Source organism: Gossypium hirsutum, chromosome A12, assembly GCF_007990345.1.
Source record: "Gossypium hirsutum isolate 1008001.06 chromosome A12, Gossypium_hirsutum_v2.1, whole genome shotgun sequence".
NCBI classification, from domain to species: Eukaryota; Viridiplantae; Streptophyta; class Magnoliopsida; order Malvales; family Malvaceae; genus Gossypium; species Gossypium hirsutum.
Window position 1 is genome coordinate 49,080,938 of NC_053435.1, and position 25,556 is coordinate 49,106,493.

The 25,556-nt window shown below is 35.9% G+C and overlaps 1 long non-coding RNA gene across 1 annotated transcript; it reads left to right on the forward strand.

The window, feature by feature from the left end:
- Window positions 1–416: 416 nt before the first annotated feature.
- Window positions 417–1,228, forward strand: LOC121211275 (uncharacterized). The gene is made up of 2 exons (XR_005906571.1): window positions 417–1,060; window positions 1,163–1,228. It is a non-coding gene; the product is annotated as an uncharacterized lncRNA (long non-coding RNA).
- Window positions 1,229–25,556: the final 24,328 nt, after the last annotated feature.

Here is a 25,556-nt window from a genome sequence, read left to right on the forward strand (position 1 = left end):
AATTAATAACCTTAAAAGTGTTATAAAATAAAAAGAGATGGAGAGGATAAAGAACAAAGAAAATATGAAAGTAATAGAGAATGTACTTTATTGATCAAAAGGATGATTACAATGCTTCATTAGAGTCTCTATTTTATAGGCATAAGAAATATAAAAGAAGTAGAGATCTAATTCTAATAATTATTAGAATTTAAAGGACATCAAAACTTTATATTGATCATGATGGACATCCACTTAATAAGATATTCATAACACTCCCCCTTGGATGTTCATTAGTAGATAATGTGCCTCCTTAAAACCATATTAGGAAAAACCCTGTGGGAGAAAAACCTAGTGAAGGAAAAATAGTACACAATCTTCTATTACAAGTTGTCTCATTAAAAACCTTTTACCAGGAAAACCTAGAGCTTGTTTGGTTGGGTGTATTGGCATAGCCATTACACCCCTAATCGTGGGCCCCACTCAATACATTGTTTGGTTGGGTGTATTAGCCTAATACGGGTCTATTACATTACTGATCTAATCCCCAAATTCCACCGATTTCCAATCCCTCCGTTGTGCTCAGTTTAGGTCCGGATTGTGTTTTGGTCCCTGTTTTACCCCCCTGATTCACGCTTCTGTCTTACCCCTATTTCTTCCTTCTACCTTTCTTCTCCACTCTCCTCACCTTTTTGTCTTACCTTTCTATCTCCACCGATTCACGCTTCTACCTTTCTATCTTACCTCTCTTTGGCGTCACAACTGGACTTCGAACACCGATCAGAAAGCAGCCCCCTTCTCACGTTTTCCGTTCCTCTCCATCGGTGAAACTGTGTTCTGTCCATTGGAACCGGTAAGGAAGATACAACCTTATTTTTTATTTAAAAATATGTTTTCCCAATGATTATTGGATTAAATTTCATCCTTTTAATAGTTTTGTTTCTTGGTTTGGAGATTTAGAAATTGGATTAAAGGAAACAATGGAACACGGGTTTTTCACTGATAATAGTGCTGCCACTTTTTCTTTAACTGATGAGGATCATACCATAGCTAACGCTGTTAGATTCACTTTGAATCAAGAGTCAGTTCACTCACATCTGTTTTTGGCTTTGATTCATGCTGGGTTTTCTTTATTTTAAGTGATTGTATTGAAAGTGGAAGCTATCCTTTTTATGTTGTGCAGCCCAAGGGTTACATTCTGTGGCTACAGTATTCCTCATCCTTCAGAGGCTCGAGTTAATATTAGAGTTCAAACCACTGGTAAACTCAATATAACACTCTTTTTCAAGTTAGAAGGAAATGAAATTAGATCCTTAAATATTGTGTTTTCAATGCTAAGGGCAGGCTTTTGTTGCTAAATAATTGTGGTAACACTGTTTGATTCAGTTAGAAGTCAAATGTCGTTTCCATATGTGAACAATTTCTGGTTTTTAAGTAGCGACTTTGTTTCATGTTGGCCTGGACATTTTCCAGATTAGTAATTATAAGTTTGAATTTGGCTACTAAATCACGCCAGTTAATGATTTCAGTGGGCTGGTGTTTCAGACTTTCAGTTGAATTGACTTTGGTTTCGAATATTTTTAGCGATGGAAATAAGCACGATTTATTTGAATTATGATTGAATTGGAGAAGCTGCTTTTTGTACATTTTGAGAAATATTAGGCCATTGGATACACAAAGGGTGTTAACTTGCGCCCATCTCAATTACCCCATTCCTGCCCATTGAATTGGAGAAAGTTCTTTTTTTTAATGATTCTGTGTTGTTTTCTTCTTTATGAAGAGCTCATTTCAGTAAAGTTAACCTTTCTATTATGCAGGAGGTGCAGTATTTGATGTATCACAATATGCATTTTTTGGAAAAGATGTTCTCGAGGAAGTTGAATTGGGGGGGCTAGATGATGAGGATGAGGATTTACCTGCAGCTGGACTTGATGAAGAGGAGTTTTTGTTTGATCAAGAGGAGGTTAATATTCTTGTTTCTTTCAGTTTTTTTTCCTGTTTCGATTGTTCTTGCAAGTTTCTGCAGCATAGCACAACCAGTGACTATTTGATCGGAAAATAAATGTCTCCCTTCCAGGCATCATGCTAAAAAATAGCCTTTTGGATTATTGTTGGATTTTTTCTCCATGTTCTTTAACAGATAGATTCCACTGCATTCAATTAGTGGTTGGCATGCGAGTTTTATTTGTAGAATAAAGCTCTGTGGGAGTTCATATTATATATTGTTCTATTTGTCTGTGCAAAACATTGTGAACCTTGTTTTCTGTATTTATAAGTTGACAATGTAGCCATCTTGGTTGGCTGCTTTCCGAAGTCAATTTATTTGATTCGTTCTCTTTGCTCTTCACAATGAGAGGTAGCTCTTTTGTACTTTTTAATAAGATCATATTATACATGCTCTTTTGCAGTGGTCTAGTGGTTTAGTATCTTGTTAATAAAACCATATTGTATATTTGAATAGTTTGGAGATTGTGTTAACTGTATTTGGTGCATCTTGAAGTAATGTTTGTTGTGTCTTATATGCTTCCTGAATCAAATATGGAGAGAAGGTAGTATATGGAGTTTATATTTTCAAGTATTTTTCACACAATTGATTTATCTGTTCCCTTCATTGAGGGGAAAACATGGAATGAATTGACTTACACCTCACTTCTTCATCAAACACCTTTGGTACCACTTATTTTCATAAAATGATAAGAATCTTTTCAGATTACAACTTCCAGAGGTCTATGTCACCTTCTTGACAATCAGGTTTTTAGGAATCTTTTTACCCATCATGCAGAAGTTTTAGACAAAATCTTGTTCGTGGTTGCTGCTAGATGCATGATACTGCCTCATTTCCTCTGTGGTGGTTCTTCGCTCTCCCCCTTCTTAGTATTTTTGGTTGTTGAGTCTTGGAGGCAGTTGTATTCAGTAATGGCTGGCTTGCTTTAATGCATTGCTTCTGTATATCTTTGTAGAAAACGAATCTGTATCTATTTTTAACACAAATTTGATTAGTTCATGCCAATGGATTTGTAAAGTTAAATTAGTTATTGGCGTTAGAAATTTACTCTTATGCCTGGAAGGAGATCTGGCTTATAAATCAACTACTGGAGTTAATTATGGAAATTTGTTTGATTTGGTTTCTTATAAAATTGTTACCCTGTTCTATTTATGTTGGAGTAGCTGAAATCTGATGTTGCATTTGTCATTAACAAATAGCAATCCAAAAAGAGAGGAAAGTGATATCATCCCCTCCACTTTTTCCTTGGAATTGCGTACTTCAAACTTTTTAAATTGTATAAATTCATATAAGAAAATTTGTTATGATGTTGTAAAACTATATAACATATGGATTATGATGTAGAATTTTATTTTCATCTAACCTTTTCTTAATATAAGTTAATTATGTTTATGCAGAATATAATTCTCAAGTTATTTTTTGATTTTAGTAAATTCATATAAGACCATTTTATTATTAAATTATATTTAATATTAATTATTTTAAATTGTATAAATTCATATAAGAAAATTTATTATCACGAATTTTATGAAATTATATATTATTATTAAATTATATTTAATAATAATTATTTTAAATTATACAAATTCATATAAGAAAATTTATTAGTTATAATTATTTTAAATTTTATTAAATCATATATTTTAATTAAAATATTTTTAATATTAATTACTTCAAATTATATTTTATAGTATCATATATTATGATTTTAGTAAATTCATATAAGAATGTTGATTATTAAGAATTTTATTAAATTATATATTTTAATTAAAATATTTTTAATATTAATTAATTCAAATTATATTTTATAGTATCATATATTATGATTTTAGTAAATTCATATAAGAATTTTGATTATTAAGAATTTTATTAAATTATATATTTTAATTAAAATATATTTAATAATAATTATGTTAAATTATCTTTTATAGTATCATATATTATGATTTGAGTAAATTCATATAAGAATATTGATTTTTAAGAATTTTACTAAATTATATATTTTAATTATAATATATTTAATAATAATTATGTTAAATTATATTTTATAGTATCATATATTATGATTTGAGTAAATTCATATAAGATATTGATTATTAAGAATTTTATTAAATTATATATTTTAATTATAATATATTTAATAATTATTATGTTTAAATATAATTAAATGCTCTATTATTGATATTAATAATCTTATTAAAATTTAAATAACAATAACAATAATCATTTACCCAAACAAATTTATGCTAAGGGTATTCTAGTCATTTTAGTTTTTTCCATTATGCTATTACACCTCTATTCCATTCAACCAAACATAAGATTACTATTACGCCTCTATTCCATTACATTCAACCAAATAGTTGATTTGCTATTACACCTCTATTCAATTACACCTCTAATCCAATACACCTCTAATCCAATACAGCGAACCAAACGTGCTCCTAATGAGACAAAACCTTGCTTAAAGGAAAAGAGTACAACTTGTATTAGACTCCCCTTAATGACAACATTACATTATATCATTGAGTTGAAGCATTCCAATCTTGTGTAGTAGTCTTTTAAATGTTGAAGTTGGCAATGCCTTAGTCAAAAGATCTACTAAATTATCACAACGAATGTGTTGAACATTTATATCACCTTTTTCTTTCAAGATCATGGGTGAAGAATAATTTTGACGAAATATGTTTCGTTCTGTAACCTTTGATGTAACGACCCTTCAATTGAGGTATACATGCTGCATTATCTTGATATAAGATAGTTGACATCTTTTCCTGTAAAGGAAAATTACATATCTTTTGGATATGTTGGGTCAATAACCTTAGCAAAACACAAATCTCGACTTGCCTCATGCATTGCAATTATTTCTGCATGATATGAAGAAGTGACAACTAGTGCTTGCTTTGTTGAATGACATGATATGGCAGTACATCCACATATAAACATATATCCTATTTGAGATTGACCTTTATGTGGATCTAATAAGTATCCAACATCAGCATAGTTGACTAATAGAGATTTTGAATCATTTGAATAAAATAACCCTATATCAATGGTCCCTCTGAGATATCTAAATACAAGTTTAATTCCATTCCAATGTCTACGTGTTGGAGAATAACTAAATCTTGCTAACAAGTTTACAACGAAAGCTATATTAGGTCTTGTGTTGTTTGCAATATACATCAGTGCCTATAAGGCACTTAGATATGGTACTTCAAGACAAAGAAACTCTTCATCATTCTTGCAAGGATGAAATTGATCTTTATTCACATCTAATGATTGTACAACCATCGGAGTACTCAATGGGTGTGCTTTATCCATGTAAAATTTCTTTAATATCTTTTCCGTATAAGTTGATTGATGTACATGAATTTTATATTTTAAATGCTCAATTTGTAAGCCAAGACAAAATTTTGTTTTTCCAAGGACTTTCATCTCAAATTCTTTCTTTAAACAATTTATTGTATTTTGAAGCTCTTCAAGAGTTCCAAAAATATTTAGATCATCAACATAAACAATAATTATCACAAAATCTGATCCAAACCTTTTTATAAAGACACATGGAAAAATTGGATCATTTTTATAATCTTCTTTTAACAAGTATTCACTAAAACGATTGTACCACATACGTCCAAATTGTTTTAATCCATGTAAACTTTTCTTTAATTTGATCGAGTAATTTTCCTAACAAATGGACACCAATCCTGACAACTAGAGCACACAAGAAAAAAAAAACCACATCAGTATAGACGGAGAGAAAAGTGACCTAAAAAAATTAATCCGACACGAGTGCCGGCCATTATGATACCGGCACAAAAAAATACCTAAAAATAAAAATTGAATTTTTTTATTGGTTTCAACTACCTATATGCCGACACATGATAAAAAATATATTTTTTGAACCAGGGAATACCTTTATTTTTAAAAAAATGACACAAAAAATGTAACACCCCTATAACCCGTATCCGTCGCCAGAGTGGGTTATGAAGAGTTACATACACATTTATATAAGATCATTGGTAATTATATTTATAGCCAAACACAATCAAAGATAGAAATTCAAACTTATATCGACATTCAAAAGTAGCCATATTCACATGGCTTATATACAAAAACATCTAAAAATATCATTCACTTAAGTCTATTCCATACATGCCATACTAGCTCCAAAATATAGTAGTACCCAAAACAATAGATAGTGTGACGAGTTGCTGATGATCCCCTCCTCGAGCAGGTAACTGGAGTCAACAATCTATAAAACAAAGAACATGACAAACGGAGTAAGCTTTCATATGCTTAGTAAGTTTTAAGCAATGCAAACAATTAAATTCAACTATAAATCGATCAATCAAATTCTCAAGTGACATTTCTTAGGTATAATGTCATTTGGCCAAATATATATATACAACCCTTTAACGTATATTTAGCTTATTAACTTCACTTGAATCTAAATTCATATAGCATATGTAAATCAAATATTTCACATAACTTCACATTTTGGCCGAATAAATCAGGATCATATATATCATATTACATACTTGAGATTCAATCCCAATCAAGCTCATATAAGTACAGGATACATACCTGGCCAATTTAAGGTATTATACGATTTCAATTGTCGTTTTATCACGGAGTCTCACAATCTTAGATGTATATCAAATCACCCGCAATTAGCCTGCTAGGTTTGAAACCTGAATTTTTATCACCGGCACGAAGCCTGCTAGACTTTAGGTCTGAATTCATTCATCGGCATTACGCCTGCTAGGCTCGAAGCCCAATATTAACTCACCGGCATTATAGCTTGGTAGGCTTAAAGCCCGATATTAAATCACCGGCATTATAGCCTGCTAGGCTCGAAGGCCCGAATAGCACTGTACGATAATCAACTCATCAAGTTTCATATAACATAATCATATCAATTAGGTACTAGCATGATTTGATCATATATAATTATACATCTCAAACACTTTTCGTTCATCTCATTTTCACATTTAGCATTTGATAGCTTATGCATAACATTTCACTCATGTTGTAGGCCAATTTTAACCCATTTACATCAAAACCAAATTTAGCCTTACCTGACCCACCAAAATTAAACCCAAAACCCAAAATCTTAACTACCCAAAGCCCAATTTACATCAAAACCCCAATGGCCCAAACCCTAAGCCCAAATCAAAATAAAAAAACCCTAGCCCACAACCTAAACTTTTCTCAACTAAATCCTAGCCTTTGCCACCACCAACTCCACTAACCATACTTGCTCCACCACCAACTCCACTAGCCACACTTGCTTCACTACCTACTCCACTAGCCACACTTGCTCCACCACCACTTGTACCTACAAATGAAGACATAAACAATAAAAAAAATATTTTGTAAATGGCTATATAAGCCTTCTCATATTTTGTATTTAGAGAAGGAAGAAGTTTTGGGGGAGAAAGTTATTGTAAAGGATTTTTGAGAGGTTTTTTTGAGAGTAATCAAGGAGAAGAGTTATTGTAAAGGCTAGTTTTTGGAGAGGCTAGTTTTTTTTTTTGGAGATTAATCAAATATCAAAGCAAAAGTGGTTTCTTAGTCTATTCTCGTTTTAAGTTCTTTGTTTGCTTATTGTTTTCCTTTCAGTTTTATTTTGTTTCTTTTATATGAAAGTAAAAATAAAAGGAGGAAGCTTTCCCATTTTTATCGAAAAAGTTTTTTTGAGGTCCGGTTGCCGTGTACGGTGGCACCGACGATGGCCGAAGGCGGTCCGGTGACCGGAAATCACCCACTCTCTCCCTCTTTTTTTTGTTATTATTATATTTTTTAATATTATATTATATATATTCTTTTAATATATTAGGTATATTCTAAATTCTATATTACGTATATATATATATTATACTATTTTATGTATATATCTTTAATACTATATTATTTATATATATATTTTTCTACATGTTATCTTATGTATATATTTTAATTATATTATGTATGTATTTTTTACACTATATTATGTACATATTTTTTTATATCTATTTCATACATATGTATATATTATATATATGTTAACATTACTAGTTATATTTTCACTATTTTATCTATATACTTCAAACACTATATATAGTATATTTCTAACACTATTACTATTTATAAATATATATATTTTACGTACATACTCTTAATATATTTATTATGTATATATTCGTTGTTTTTATTTCACATTGGATACTATTATTACGTTTAATATATCGCATGCATTGTTATTGTGTTAATATTGTTGTCATATTTATTATTTGTTTCAATGTATTTCTAACTCGTTTATTTTTGTCTCCCGCCTATTTTATATCATTCTGTTGTTCATTACTTTAAAGATTTTTATTCATGTTTTTACTAAATTCAATAAATAAGGCAATGTTTCGCATTTTGGAACATCGAAGAATTGTGCCCTAACTTACGGGGTTTCGGTTCTCTTGTTGGTTCTAAATAGCTAAATATTCTTTTGAGTTTTGAAATGCACGAATTTCCAATTTAAATTAAAAGACAACCTTGTGCTCGGGAATTCATGGTATTGTATCCTAACTTACGGGATGTGATACTTCGATATCTCGAGATAAGGAAATCTTTAAACAAATCGATTTAAGCTAATTCAAGAATTTTAAAATCAGTATTAATAGAAAAGATCGTATTTCAAGTCCCTTCCCGATTTTTAATTTTCGACATTAAGACACTAACTAATCAATTCAGTACCAATTTTTTGGGCGTGTCGAGGGTGCTAATCCTTCATCGCACGTAACCGACTCCCGAACTCATTCTCTCAAGTTTTGTAGACCAAAGGCCCTGTTTTAGTAAACTAAAATTGATTTATTAAAACAAAGGTGATCCGATCACACCTGATAAAAGATTGGTGGCGACTCCTATTTTAATTTTCACTTTCAAACAAAGTCGATCCCCGTTTTCAAAAGAATGGTTTCGACAGCTTGGCGACTCCACTGGGGAATTCGAGAGTCGAGCCTTAAATTGATTATTTTTTTTGTCTTTTGTCAAAAATCGAAAATCGATTTTAAATTTACTGCATTGCATGTTGTCTGTTATTTTCGCGACTCTCTTCATAATATGCTTGCTTTAAGTGGTTTAATTCTTTGAGGTACCTTTGCATATCGCATCGCATTATTGGTCGATTTCACCCTCTTAAGTGGAAGTGAAAAACTACTCCTTCGTGAGGTCTTCACCTCCGTATAGGATAGCGGATCGCTTTCGGGATACATCCGTACCTGCGTCTTCGTGGGGTTTTCACCTCTGTATTACTGTAGGGAAATGTATTCCCCTGAATCGAACTCGGTCTGTATGAACCTATAATGGGTGAGGATCGAGGAATCTGCTGGTTCAGGTACCTTTACTTTAGAACCAAACTACATGTAATGAGCCCTAGGAGCCTACCCTAGGTAGAACCACACCAAACCCTAGTGGTTACCTGATTAGGTGCTTATTTACTCACTATTTGCTTTGAATTCTATTCTTTGTATATAATACTAACTTGTTGTATTTTGATCATTTTCGCATGACATTTCATCATAAAAGGGTGTTGATTTACGTTCGGTTACTAATTAGAAGAGTTTAGCATGGAAAAAGGATTTCTTGATAGAATGGAGAATAATGCGGCCGTCCGAGTATGGTCTGAGAGAACGCAACAGGAGAAAGGAGATAGATTGACTGAGGGATATGAATCGGAGTTGTGGGATTTCACTCGCATCAGTGTGACTCAGAACGACCTGCAAGAGTTAAGGGATATATGGAATAGTTGAAATGGCAAAGTCAAACAACTCTTTTATTGTAACTACGGCGACCTACCCTATTTACTCGATGTAAAGGTGGACAAGTACTTGTTCCAGGCCCTCGCACAATTTTGGAACCCCGCTTACAATTGCTTCACTTTCGGAGGAGTTGATTTAATACCTACGGTGGAGGAATACATGGCGTTACTTAATTGCCCGAAGATTCAGGCCGATAGGGCCTGTTCAAGACCTGTTAATGTCCCTCCCTTTTTGAAGAAATTGATGAATATCATGGGGATGAGCGAGCAATGGGTTGCGACCCGCATCAAGCAAAAAGGGGATAGTAAATGTATTCCTTGGAGGAATTTGAGGGATTTTATTCTTGCACACCCAGATTCGAAGAAAAGGGTTGATGTTTTTGCCTTAAGTCTGTACAGTTTGATCGTCTTTCCTAAAGCACTTGGACACATAGATGAAGCCGTCTCAGATTTATTCGATTGACTTGATAAAGGTACCACACCCGTCCCGGCAATCCTAGCAGAAACTTTCTGATCCTTGAATAAATGCCGGAGAGCGGGCGAGGGAAGATTTATTGGTTGCGCATAGCTTCTTTTGGCTTGGTTCCACAGTCATTTTTGGAAGGTGGAGAAGGTCTCCTATCGGGTATTCTCTAAAGATTATTCCCCATTAAGAGAATTAGTGGCCACATCGAGGCGGGACGACATCTCCAAAGAGAGGTGGATAACTATTCTCCAAAATTTACGGACCGAAGACGTTGAATGGAGGGCTCCGTGGTTGATTCCTGATGAGATCTTATATAGGTACAGTTATTTTGACTGGGTCCCCCTGGCTGGAATATGGGGAGCCATTGGATACGCTCCACTGATGGTGTTAAGGCAGTATCGATCAAGGCAGTTTATACCGGTGACACAAGGGTTGGCACAATGTGAGTTCCCCTATAAAGACAACAATTATAAAAAGAGGGTTCGCGAGATATCAGATGCATGGAACCAAACTCGAAGAATGAAAGGATTCACTGCAGGCCCGATGACGACCCCCGAGTATGAATGGTGGTGGGGTAAGAGAGTCAACGACAACATGCCTAGGCAGAATCAAGGGAACACACAACTGATAGAGGAGCATTTACGGGTCATCCCATCCGAGTTAGAGATCATTAAGCAGGATTTCGAGAAAAGAAACTCGGAGTTGGGGAAGAAGATAGAGCAGCTAGAAGAAGATAAAATGAAGTTGGGGTTAGACGTTGATATCCACAAGCTAGAGGCCGAGAAGTTAAGGAAAGGAAAGAACAAGGCCGATGAAGATTTAGATAGTCTAAAAACCGATTACAAGAAGCTTCGTATAACAATAAAAACTACCGGATTAGGTAAAATGTCAGAGCAATGGCGTCAAGAGATTAAAGAGGAAAAGACTAGAGCCGACCATTGGGAGAAAAGATTTCAAGATGCCCGAGTACAAGAGGACACTCTGAAGAAGAGTTTGTTAGAAACCCAAAACGAAAAGGAGAAGTTACGAGCTCGGGTGGCTAAATTGGAAAGATTACTTCAGCAACATCGTAGCCATAATTCGATAATTAAGCTAAAGGCTAGTCTGAGCAGGATCTAAGAGTTGAAAGGGAAAATAGAAGAACTCGAGACCGCACTGCGAGATAGCAAAATTTGAGTGGAGCTTCTTGAGACAAACAACGACCATTATAGAGAACAACTTCACCACTCTCAAAACCAGATTAGAGATAGAGACTATGTCATGAGCGAAGCTATAGCTCAGGTTCGGGAGATAGTTGATCACTTGCAAACCTTGGCAGTTCAGGCTGATATATTGAGCTTAAAGTACGAGTCAGAATTAAACCGAGGCCGAAGCTTAGCTTGGCTTCTTAGGAAAGTAAAGACTTTGGGCATTAGGGCGAAGTCGTATATGTAATCATCTGTTCTATGTAAAGAAATTTTTCTTCTAGTGAAGTTCTTCTAATGAAATTAAATTGGAATCAACGCCTCATTTTGTATCCATTCATCCATTCATTGCATATACATATCCCATAATCATTCGCTAAGGTTAGAATCATATAATTCACAGTTGCAACACTTCAAATCTGGAACCACGCCATTCGTATAAAACGCGTCGACAAGCTAGAGCAATGGAGGCTGAGTTCAATGAAAAAATCGAAAGGATGGAAAGAGTCCAGAAAGAATTACAAGAACAACTGGCTAAGTCATAGCAAGAAACGAGAGATTTGATAGTAAGATCTCGAGAGGAATCACTTGAACAAAAGGATCAAATGGCTAGAATGATGGAGATGATATCAGTTTTGGTCAAAGGAAAAGGACCCATGCAGAACCCCGACAGTATGGAACCTCAATCAAGAATTAATCATGACCAGGATCCACTCTATCCCCCAGGATTCACTTCACCACATGCCCACGTAGCACAAAGAGGGTATACTCAAGGGGAATCCACAGGCTTGGAACAATGACCTATGCCATTTACTCATCTAGGGCAAGGAACATTTATGTCAAATCCCGGAGCAACCCCTGCCAATCCTGTAGTTCCAGATTTAGATGATCCAGTCGAAATAGCCAAGTTGAAAATAAATGATCACGAGGCTCAAGAGAAGTATAGGAATTTGGAAGAAAGACTCAAGGCAATAAAAGGCACTGAAGTCTTCTCGGTACTAGATGTAAAGAACTCAGTTTGGTACCTGACCTAATCCTGCCTCCGAAGTTCAAGGTGCCTGATTTCGAAAAGTACGATGGGACAAGATGTCCAAAAGCACATCTTGTCATGTTTTGCCGAAAAATGACCGGTTACGTGAATGAAGATAAGCTACTTGTACATTGTTTTCAAGACAGTCTAGTAGGATTGGCTCTTCGGTGGTACAATTAGCTCAGTAAGGAAACGATCCGACCTTGGAAATACTTGGCGTCGGCATTCTGTGAGCAGTACAAGCATGTATCAGATATGGTGCCTGATCGGATGACTTTACAAATGATGGAGAAAAAGTTGTCAGAAACTTTTAGACAGTACGCGCAGAGATGGAGGGACGTCTCAGCCCAAGTGGAACCCCCACTAACGAAAACAGAGATAACCGTCCTTTTTATCAACACCTTAAAGACGCCGTTTTATGACAAACTAGTGGGAAGTGCCACGAAGGACTTCGCTGATATTGTAATATCCGGTGAGCTTATAGAGAACGCCTTCAAGAGCGGTAGAATGAAAGGTCAAGAAAGTTCAAGAAGGGTAGCACCCATGAAGAAGAAAGAACCAGAAGCCCACATGGTGGGAATGGGAAGTCGTTATGCCCCAAATCCATATCCAAACCAACCCCGACCTCGAAGTTATCCACCTCCAAATTTCTATTATCCCCCTCAAACCCTTACTACCAAGCACCACCTCCTTCCTACCCTGTATACGCCACGAACAACCAAAGACCCATCACCATATTCCCACAAAACATGGTACCTGTTCAAAGCCAGCCCATAAACAAACCAAGACCAGCAAGGCCTAATCCCGAGAGACCGCAATTTACTCCTATCCCTATGTCGTATGGGGAATTGTACCCAAAACTTCTGGAGAAACAACTGATTTCTCCTCATTACATGGCACCCCTTAAACCTCCATACCCAAAGTGGTACGATCCAAATGCTAGTTGTGCATACCATGTGGGGAACCAGAGGCATTCCACGGAGAATTGCCTAGCCTTTAAGAGGAGAGTTCAAGGACTCATTGACGCGGGTATCCTACGGTTCGATAGTGCCAGTAACGCAACTGGGAACCCGTTCCCTAACCATGCTGAAGGGAATGTGAGCACAGTGGGGAAAGAGGACGAATGGAAAGTCAGAAGATGTGTTTCGGAAATAAGGATGCCTCTGCAGAAAATCTCGAAGGTACTAGTTAAGAAAGGATTACTTTGTCACCCCGATAGAATTCTCGGAGAAGAAGGTCAAAGTTTTTGCAATTTCTATGGAATTGTAGGACACGACATTCAGTCGTGTGAGGAATTTAAAAGGTTGCTTCAAGACTGGATGGATAATAAGGAGATTAAGGTCCTTAACAAGAGGGAAGAGACCAATGAAAGAGAAGTATGCACCTCTGACAACCAGTCATCAATTCTCCCTTATAGCGCGGATCGACCGCTAGTAATTTATTACGACGTGATGAAAGAGCCGGTGAAACCAAAAATGATAATCGAAGTACCGTCTCCTTTCCTGTACAAGGACGACAAAGCCGTACCATGGAAATATGACATCAATATCGTCACACCGGAAGATGAAAAGCTCAAATCCATAACTGGAGATGTTGGAGAGGTAGGTTGTTTTACCCGAAGTGGAAGATGTTATTTGAAAGCAGTTGAACCAGTGAAGAAGAATAGTGACTGGAACCAAAAAGGGAAAGCAGTGATGCATGAGGCCGAAGTCGAGCAAGAAATTCCACTCGTGCAAGAAACTAAAAAGCCTGTGGATGAGGAGGAAGCACAGGAGTTCTTGAAATTTATCAAACACAGTGAATACAATATGGTGGAACAATTGAATAAGCAACCAGCACGAATCTCGGTTTTATCTCTGCTGCTAAATTCGGAGTCACACCGGAACGCTTTGCTGAAGGTGTTGAATCAAGCTTACATGGCAAACAATATATCCGTGGAGAAGCTGGACAGATGGGTGAACAACTTGAATGCAGATAATTTCATTTCTTTTAGTGATGACGAAATACCACCCAATGGTAGAGGCTCCGTAAAAGCACTACATGTTATGACTCGTTTCAAGGGCTACATAATACCGAATGTGCTTATCGATAATGGCTCAGCACTCAATGTCATGCCTTTGGCCACGCTTTCCAGAATTCCGATAGATCTGTCCTATTTAAGGCCCTGTTATTCCACAGTAAGGGCATTCGATGGGACAAGGCCCTGGATCGATTCTGCTGGAGCAGTTCCATCCTCTCTCCATCAAAAAGTAAAGTTCATCATGGATGGTTGTTTGGTCACTGTCGAGGGAGAAGAAGACATTATCGCATCTATCTCTGCTGATGCGCCATATTTTGAAGTAAGCAAAGATGCAGTGGAATGTTTCTTCCGATCCCTTGAATTTGTCAACGCCACTTTTGTCACTGAGAGAAATAGAATTTCGGTGCCAAAACTGTCGAGAAATACCAGAATGGTTGTCAAGTTGACTATAGGAAGGGGAGCTCGAGCGAGAAGACGTTTAGGGAGATATCTGCAAGGAATAGTCAGGGCTCTAAAGCCAGTACACCACAAGGCTCGATACGGTTTAGGGTTCCAGCTGGACATGCATCAAAGAAGAAAGCAGTGGAAGAAAGATCAAGAAAGAAGGATCGCGAGAACATTAGGCCGAGAACCAGAATGGGAGCCCATGGAATTCCCTCATTTGTCAAGAACATTTACGTCTGCGGGAATGATATACCCAGGGCAGTATAGTGCACAAAGCACAATGTTAATGATCGAAGAGGGTTTTCAGAATATCACTATAAATGTCATTGACAAAGGAGCTGACGCGAATAAAGACGTCTCAAAGATACGCCCTTGTCCCCCGAGTTTCATGTTAAACAATTGGACTGCCGAGGATCTTCTTATAGTTTCTAAGTCTTCAGAGTAATGCTCAAACGTTAACATTCTATTATGTCCTTAGATATAATAGAATTCTTTTGTAAGAGCTTGCATTCGCTCTTTATCATTTAAATGAATATTAATGAAGATGCATTTTGTTACGATTTTTCGCATTATCACTAATTCCATAATCATTTCATAGCCTATCTTTACATTTGCCTCATGCCATACCATAACATTCAGTTTGTTGGTTTCAATACTTGGATGCCCCTCTATAGTTTCCTTTTCCATTCAAGTTTCAGGTGCTCAGATATCAATTGCAGGAACAAACCCGTTATGAGTCCTGAAATCGATTTTGAGAAGGCTGTTTATTTAGGAGAATTCGAAGCCGAAGAAAATGCTGAAGACCATGTCTCGTCTCCTGACTTGCTAAGAATGGTGGAACAAGAGGATAAACAAATTTTGCCTCATCAAGAATTTGTTGAAACAATAAACTTGGGAGCTGAAGAAAGGAAGCAAGAAGTGAAGATTGGGACCTCTATTTCAGGGGGCACCAGGCGTAATTTGATTGCTTTGCTCTGTGAGTACAAAGATGTATTCGCATGGTCATATCAGGATATGTCAGGATTGGATAAAGATGTAGTGGTCCGTAAGCTCCCATTGAAGCCAGAATGCAAACCCATTCAACAAAAGCTAAGACGGATGAGACCTGAGATGTTGTTGAAAATAAAAGAGAAAGTCAAGAAGCAATTTGATGCTGGCTTCCTACAAACCTCCAAATATCTAGAGTGGGTGGCCAACATAGTTCCGGTACTAATGAAAGACGGCAAAGTACGAATGTGCATGGATTATCGTGACCTGAATCGAGCAAGTCCCAAAGATAATTTTCCCTTACCACACATTGATACGTTGGTGGATAACACAGCAAAACATTCATTGTTTTCTTTCATGGATGGATTCTCGGGGTATAATCAGATCAAGATGGCCCCTGAGGATATGGAGAAAACTACATTCATAACAATGTGGGAAACATTCTGCTACAAGGTGATGCCATTTGGGTTAAAGAATGCTGGGGCAACATATCAGAGGGCTATGGTGACGTTATTCCATGACATGATGCATAAAGAAATAGAGGTCTATGTCGACGATATGATTGCTAAATCCCGAGGGGAAGAAGAGTATGTAGTGAGCCTGAAGAAGTTGTTCGACAGACTGAGAAAGTTCCAGCTAAGGCTCAATCCGGCCAAATGTACGTTTGGGGCTACCTCAGGAAAATTGCTTGGCTTCATTGTCAGCGAGAGAGGCATTGAAGTTGATCCAGATAAAATAAAAGCCATTCAAGAGTTACCACCTCCGCGTACGCAAAAGGAAGTCAAAGGATTTTTAGGGAGATTAAACTACATCGCCTGATTTATCGCTCAACTTACCAACCAATGCGACCCAATCTTTCGACTCCTTCGAAAACATAATCCCGGAGAATGGAACGAGGAGTGCCAAGTGGCTTTTAACAAGATAAAACAGTATTTGTCTAGTCCTCCAGTGCTAGTACCACCAATGCCGGGAAGACCATTGATATTGTATTTGACTGTATTTGAGAATTCAATGGGTTGCGTACTGGGGCAACATGACGAGTCTGGAAAGAAAGAAAATGCGATCTACTACATCAGGAAAAAGTTCATTGAATATGAGGCAAAGTATTTGTCTATAGAAAAATACTGTTGCGCTCTAGTTTGGGTAGCTCGAAGACTCAGGCAATATATGCTGTATCATACGGCATGGCTAATTTCAAAGTTGGACCCAATAAAGTACATGATAGAATCACCTGCACTCTCAAGAAGAATGGCACGATGGCAGATCTTACTATCAGAATATGATATCGTCTATGTGAGCCAAAAGTCGATAAAAGGGAGCGCAATAGCTGACTTCTTAGCAACTCGAACAACAGAGGAATACGAGCCATTAAGATTTGATTTCCCAGATGAAGACTTGATGTGCATTACAGAAAAAGAATGTGAGTCATCAAAAGAAAAGTCATGGAAGATGAGCTTTGATGGTGCATCGAATGCATTGGGGCATGGGATTGGAGCAGTCTTAGTATCACCAGAAGGAAACCATTACCCACTCACTGCCAGGCTAAACTTTTTCTATACCAATAACATAGCAGAATATGAGGCTTGTATCATGGGACTTCGTGTAGCAATTGGACGAAACATCAAAACTTTAGAGGTATACGGAGACTCAGCCTTGGTGATATACCAAATCCGTGGAGATTGGGAAGTGAGAGATTCGAAACTGGTCAAATATAGTGATCTAGTGGCAGAGTTGATTAAAGAATTCGAAGAAATAACTTTTAATTACCTCCCACAAGAAGAAAACCAATTGGCTGATGCCCTGGCCACTTTGGCTTCAATGTTCAAAGCAAACAGAGAAACAGAAATAATGCCTCTTTAAATGAGCATATATGAAGTCCCTGCACATTGTTTCAGCATTGAAAAAGAGCCAGATGGACGGCCATGGTTCCATGATATCTTAGAATATGTCAAGAACCAAAAGTATCCCGACCAAGCAAATGAGAATGACAAACGAACAATCAGAAGAATGGCAGCGGGATTTGTTCTTGATGGGAACATCCTGTACAAAAGAGGAAAAGATCAAGTACTCTTGAGATGCGTAGATGCTGTTGAAGCCAGAAAAATACTTGAAGATGTCCACGAGGGAATTTGTGGGACACATGCTAATGGTTTCACTATGGCCAGGAAGATTATGAGACTCGGTTACTACTGGTTGACGATGGAAAGCGACTGCATTAGTTTTACAAGAAAATGCCACAAATGTCAAATTTATGGCGATAAGATTCATGTACCCCCTTCGCCCCTTCATGTCATGACTTCTCTGTGGCCCTTTTTTCTATATGGGGCATGGATGTTATAGGGCCAATTTCCCCAAAAGCTTCTAATAGACACCGATTCATTTTTGTGGTTGTTGATTACTTCACAAAATGGATAGAAGCCGCATCGTTTGCCAATGTGACGAAGACTGCAGTTTGCAGGTTTTTGAAAAAAGAAGTCATTTGTCGATATGGTTTGCCTAAAAGAATCATTTCAGATAACGCCTTGAATTTGAACAACAAGATGATGAAAGAAGTGTGTGAGCGATTCCAAATAAAGCATCATAACTCCTCGCCCTATCGCCCAAAGATGAACGGAGCTGTTGAAGTAGCCAACAAGAATATTAAGAAGATTATTGGGAAAATGACCGAGACATATAAAGACTGGCACGAGAAGTTACCATTTTCTTTGTATGCATATCGCACATTTGTACGGACATCTACGGGGGAAACTCCTTTCTCTCTGGCCTATGGAATGGAAGCTGTGCTACCTATCGAAATTGAGATCCCCTCTCTACGAGTCTTAATGGAGTCGAGATTAGAGGAAGCAGAATGGGTTCGAGCTCGATATGACGAGTTAAACCTCATCGAAGAAAAACGTCTAAAGGCAATTTGTCATGGACAGATGTACCAGAAGAGAATGATCGTGGCCCATGACAAGAAAGTACGGCCAAGAGAATTATCTGAAGGAAACTTGTGCTAAGAAAGATTCTCCTAATACAAAAAGATCTGCGAGGAAAATGGGCACCAAATTGGGAAGGTCCATATGTCGTAAAAAAGGCATTCTCGGGTGGAGCTTTGATTCTCACCGAAATGGATGGGAAGGAGTTACCGAACCCAGTGAACTCAGATGCTGTGAAGAAATATTATGCTTGAAGAAAAGAAAATCAAGATGAAAACCCGAAAAAGGGCATCTTAAAAAAAAGGGATCAAGGTGAAAACCCAAAAAGGGCGTCTTGATTAACACAAAAGATTAGGATGAAAACCCGAAAGGGCGTTCTAATGAAGCAAACACTGGCTTAAAAAATAAGGCGTTTTGAATGGTGGGTCAAATCAGTGAGACTATAGTATTTGAAGCATTTCTGAAAGCTCGAAATCTTCTACGCAAGAAGCCATGCTCGAAAAGATTCTTGATTGAGGAACGTGGAAGAGTTCATGCGCTGAATATCTAGAGCATTTGTATATGTTGAAATGCGATCCCCTTTCTCTTTATGACATTTTTTACTATCATTGGTTAACTTTCTTTCTTTGCTACATTTGAAATGAATAAATGTGAGGTATCCTTTTGTCCCTACCTGACCATTTTCATGCATCTCATTATGTGGTTCATTTACATGATAAATAGTGAAATGACATACTCTAAACAAAAGAAATGTTTAAGCATTACCCGGATAAGAATTGGATAAGTACAAGAACCTCAAAGCAAGGACAAAGTTCAAACAGGGACAAAAGAGCGATATCTGAGAAACGTGGATTACTCGTGAAGTTTGAGGACGGGTACAGGGCCTGAAGAGAGAGTCAAGAGTCAAAGTAATGAACACAGATCATCAAAAATCATGACGAAAAAGGACATATGACAAACAAACCCAAGGCGTAAAGCATAATCATGTAGGCATAAGGGTATTTAAGACCAACATGTGCATATCATGATAACATCATGCATGACATATACAGGTACTCCAGTAGAGCAAGAAGATGTGATGATAGCTGTACTGAATCAAAGGAAAAGACACTTGAGTTCCACCAGATGACAGGTTTTGGTATTTTGATGTTTTTATTTCTATTTTCAAAATTCAACTCATATTGCGAGAAATGAGTTGAGCCTCAAGACACGTTGAGGTAATTTCAATTTCTGTTTGTCAAAAATCAACTCATATTACGAGAGGTGAGTTGAGCCTCAGGGCACGCTGAGGTAATTTCAATTTCTGTTTGTCAAAACACAACTTATATTGCGAGAGGTGAGTTGAGCCTCAGGTCACGCTGAGGTAATTTCAATTTCTGTTTGTCAAAACACAACTTATATTGCGAGAGGTGAGTTGAGCCTCAGGTCACGCTGAGGTAATTTCAATTTCTGTTTGTCAAAAATCAACTCATATTGCGAGAGGTGAGTTGAGCCTCAGGGCACGCTAAGGTAATTTCAATTTCTGTTTGTCAAAACACAACTCATATTGCGAGAGGTGAGTTGAGCCTCAGGGTACGCTGAGGTAATTTCAATTTCTGTTTTTTTCAATTTATATTTTTCAAAAATCAACTCATATTGCGAGAGGTGAGTTTAGCCTCAGGACACGCTGAGGTATTTTCAATTTCTATTTTTTTTTCAATTTATATTTTCAAAAATTAATTCATATTGCGAGAGATGAGTTGAGCCTCGGGGCACATGTCGAAGTATTTTCAAAATCTGTTTTCAAATTAAGTTTCAAAAAAAAAACCAACTCATATTATGAGAGGTGAATTGAGCCTTGGCTCACGTGCTAAGCTATGTTCAATTTCTATTTTAATGTCTGTTTTTAAAGAGTCAATTCATATTGCAAGAAATGAGTTGAGCTCAGGATCACATGCCGAATAAAGAATAAAGATTGGAGCTGATTGAAGACACAAGATTTTGTCTCCCTGAAGTTGCAGTGGAGTTGATCGAGGATATCAAATCTTGCCTTTCTAAAGTTGCAGAAGAGAAGACTACAAACCTTATCTCACTGAAGCAATAGAAGAACAGATTGAAGTTGTAGATCTTATCTTTTTGAAGTTACAGTGAAGCGGATCGAAGCCACAAATCTCATACCCTTGAAGTTACATTGGAGTAGATTGAAGCTACAAGGCATATCTCCGAATTTGCAGTGGATTGAACCAAAGCTACAAGATGCAGTGGATTGGAAAGAGACTACCTGGATGAGAAGAGCACCAAAGAAGTCCATACTTAGCAAGACCGGGAAAAATTGGCCTTTCTTTGTGTCTTTGCTCTATTCCCGTTACACGATAATAAGCAAAGAGGGGCAGCTGTCGTAGGCCAATTTTAACCCATTTACATCAAAACCAAATTTAGCCTTACCTGACCCACCAAAATTAAACCCAAAACCCAAAATCTTAACTACCCAAAGCCCAATTTACATCAAAACCCCAATGGCCCAAACCCTAAGCCCAAATCAAAATAAAAAAACCCTAGCCCACAACCTAAACTTTTCTCAACTAAATCCTAGCCTTTGCCACCACCAACTCCACTAACCACACTTGCTCCACCACCAACTCCACTAGCCACACTTGCTCCACTTACCTACTCCACTAGCCACACTTGCTCCACCACCACTTGTACCTACAAATGAAGACATAAACAATAAAAAAAATATTTTGTAAATGGCTATATAAGCCTTTTCATATTTTGTATTTAGAGAAGGAAAAAGTTTTGGGGGAGAAAGTTATTGTAAAGGATTTTTGAGAGGTTTTTTGAGAGTAATCAAGGAGAAGAGTTATTGTAAAGGCTAGTTTTTGGAGAGGCTAGTTTTTTTTTTTTGAGATTAATCAAATATCAAAGCAAAAGAGGTTTCTTGGTCTATTCTCGTTTTAAGTTCTTTGTTTTCTTATTGTTTTCCTTTCAGTTTTATTTTGTTTCTTTTATACGAAAGTAAAAATCAAAGGAGGAAGCTTTCCCATTTTTACCGAAAAAGTTTTTTTGAGGTCCAGTTGCAGTGTACGGTGGCACCGATGGTGGCCGGCGGCGGTCCGGTGACGGACGGTGGCTGGCCTTGCGGCCGGAAATCACCCACTCTCTCCCTCTTTTTTTGTTATTATTATATTTTTTAATATTATATTATATATATATTCTTTTAATATATTAGGTATATTCTAAATTCTATATTACGTATATATATTATACTATTTTATGCATATATCTTTAATACTATATTATTTATATATATATTTTTCTACATGTTATCTTATGTATATATTTTAATTATATTATGTATGTATTTTTTACACTATATTATGTACATATTTTTTTTATATCTATTTCATACATATGTATATATTATATATATGTTAACATTATTAGTTATATTTTCACTATTTTATGTATATACTTCAAACACTATATATAGTATATTTCTAACACTATTACTATTTATAAATATATATATATTACATACATACTCTTAATATCTTTATTATGTATATATTCGTTGTTTTTATTTCACATTGGATACTATTATTACGTTTAATATATCGCATGCATTGTTATTGTTTTAATATTGTTGTCATATTTATTATTTGTTTCAATGTATTTGCAACTCGTTTATTTTTGTCTCCCGCCTATTTTATATCATTCTGTTGTTCATTACTTTAAAGATTTTTATTCATGTTTTTTCTAATTTCAATAAATAAGGCAATGTTTCGCATTTTGGAACATCGAAGAATTGTGCCCTAACTTACGGGGTTTCGATTCTCTTGTTGGTTCTAAATAGCTAAATATCCTTTTGAGTTTTGAAATGCACGGATTTCCAATTTAAATTAAAAGACGACCTTGTGCTCGGAAATTCATGGTATTGTGTCCTAACTTACGGGATGTGATACTCCGATATCTCGAGATAAGAAAATCTTTAAACAAATCGATTTAAGCTAATTCAAGAATTTTAAAATCAGTATTAATAGAAAAGATCGTATTTCAAGTCCCTTCCCGATTTTTAATTTTCGACATTAAGACACTAACTAATCAATTCGGTACCAATTTTTTGGGCGTGTCGAGGGTGCCAATCCTTCCTCGCACGTAACCGACTCCCGAACTCATTCTCTCAAGTTTCGTAGACCAAAGGCCCTGTTTTAGTAAACTAAAATTGATTTATTAAAACAAAGGTGATCCGATCACACCTGATAAAAGATTGGTGGCGACTCCCGTTTTAATTTTCACTTTCAAACAAAGTCGATCCCCGTTTTCAAAAGAATGGTTTCGACAACTCACATTCTTTTCAAACTTATCATTCGATTATAAAAGCATATTGCATATCTACCAACATGTTATACTTGTCGTTAGGCCATATAAGCATGATTCAATACACCATCATTTCATCTTTAACATTTGGCTAAATCCCTACCTTACAAGGAATACCTAATCCACATAATATATCAGCTTATCGAATATTATTTATGTTTAACGACTTAAAACTTACCTCAAATATTTTCAAACAGTCTCGGATCGGCTATTCAACTACTTTCTCTTTTCCCTTGTCCAACATTGGTTCTCTATACTCTTGAGCTAATTCAAACAAATTTAACTTATTAAAGTCCCATCGTGCTAGCTTATGGCCGACTATGACAAGAAATTTAATAGGTTATATAGCTACTTTTAGCTCAAATACAAACATGTCATACACATTTTTAATCATATTAAGTAATTTAATACGATTAATTTAACATTTCCTCATGTACACCTTTATGACCAAATACACATATCAAATAAGTGACGTACCTTAACACATAACCGACATAGCCAAAGTACATATAACCCTAATGACCGAATAATTTGAATATGTATATCATCAAAGTTCCTAAGATTTAACCATTAAACTTCATAGCCGAATATTCATTGTATATCTAGCTCACATACACATACACAAACACAAAACTCATATGGATATTATATAATTTAATAAACAATCACACATACAACCTTATATATAATGACATGTTCGAATATGCTATTAAAAATTAGATACATATTACTCTCTTACCATAGATTTCAAAGCTACACTGAACAATTGTATTTATTCCTAAATAATAGACTAAAACCATCATTGAACATTTTCCTAACTCATTAACAAATTTTATCAATGTTTACAACATAATCACAAATTCATTATAAGTTGTCTTCCTGAACAATAGTGACTAAATTATTTTTAACTGGAGCTAGAAACTCCAAATCAACTTCCGTTAATTTTTCCTGAAAATAGACTCATATATATTTTATCCATAAAATTTTCATAATTTTTGGTTTTGCAAATCAATACCAGATTTTTCTTAAAGTTTCCCCTGTTTCACTGTTTGACTAATCTGACCACTCTTTACTACGAATCAAATTTCTCATTGTACAAAATTCAAAATATGTTCTCGTTGATTTCATTTGAAACTAGACTCATTAATCTTTAATTACATAATTTATTCTGCTTCTAACTCCACTTCCAAAATTTATGTTTATTTTCTAAAATCACGTTATTGCTGCTGTCCCAAGCAGATTTATTACCAATTTACTCTTTCACACATTCTTTGCATTCATTTTATTTAAACATGTATATCACCAATCAATTTTATCACATATCTATAATTTCACTTAAGCATAATCTCCATTTGATCATTTTAAAACATAAACATTACTCAAATATTGTCTAAGTTCACATTCGACAATTTCACAAATACACATGCCGATTTCATCTTCTCATCAAATGCACCTATATGAACATTTAACTAGCTCAACTTCACCTATCTACCATTATTCATAAAAAGAACATGAAACAACAACCATTTCCTTCATTTCAATTCATGACCGAATGCTCACAACACAACCAAAAATCAAAAATATACTTCATGGGTTAAGGTAGAATCAAGAAAGGGACTCATAACATCAAGATATAAGCAAACTACCATGAACTTACCTTCAATTTTCTTCCCCCTAGTGACCGAATATTCAAGAACTTCTCTTCTCCTATTTGCTCTCTTAAGTTTCGGCTAAGTGATAGAAGAGAAGGAATAAAACTCACTTTGTTTTCATCACCCCATTTTATGATATAAAATAGCATATATTAATTTGCACCATAACTTTAAGTTATAAATTATTAATATTTAGTGCACATGTTGCTTATCATCAACATGATGGCCGGCCACAACATATAAAAGTGGGAAGTTTGACATGCAAATCCTCCTATTTTGCACTATAATTTATTTGGCCACTACAAATTAACCTATAGCATTTTCAAAAATTTTCACATAAGTCCTATTTAATAAATTTCACATACAAATGACAAAATCAAAGCATGAAATTTTCACACATGCACTTTCACATATATTAAGCACAGAATATAAATCTAATTATTTTTGTGACTCGGTTTTGCGGTCTCAAAACCACTTTCCGACTAGGGCCAAAATTAGGACTGTCACAAAAAATTACATATGAGTGTTGACCATTGTAGTACCGACATAAAAAAATATTTTTTTTAAACCCCGACCCAAACAACAAGCAATCGTTACACGATGATTGACTTTGGTGTCAACCATCGAAGTGCCAACATCGCCCGACACTATAGATTTCAGGTCATTTTCGTTATAGTTTTTCAACCTGGGTCATTGTCGTACATATTTATCTTTTGGGGGTTAGTTGGG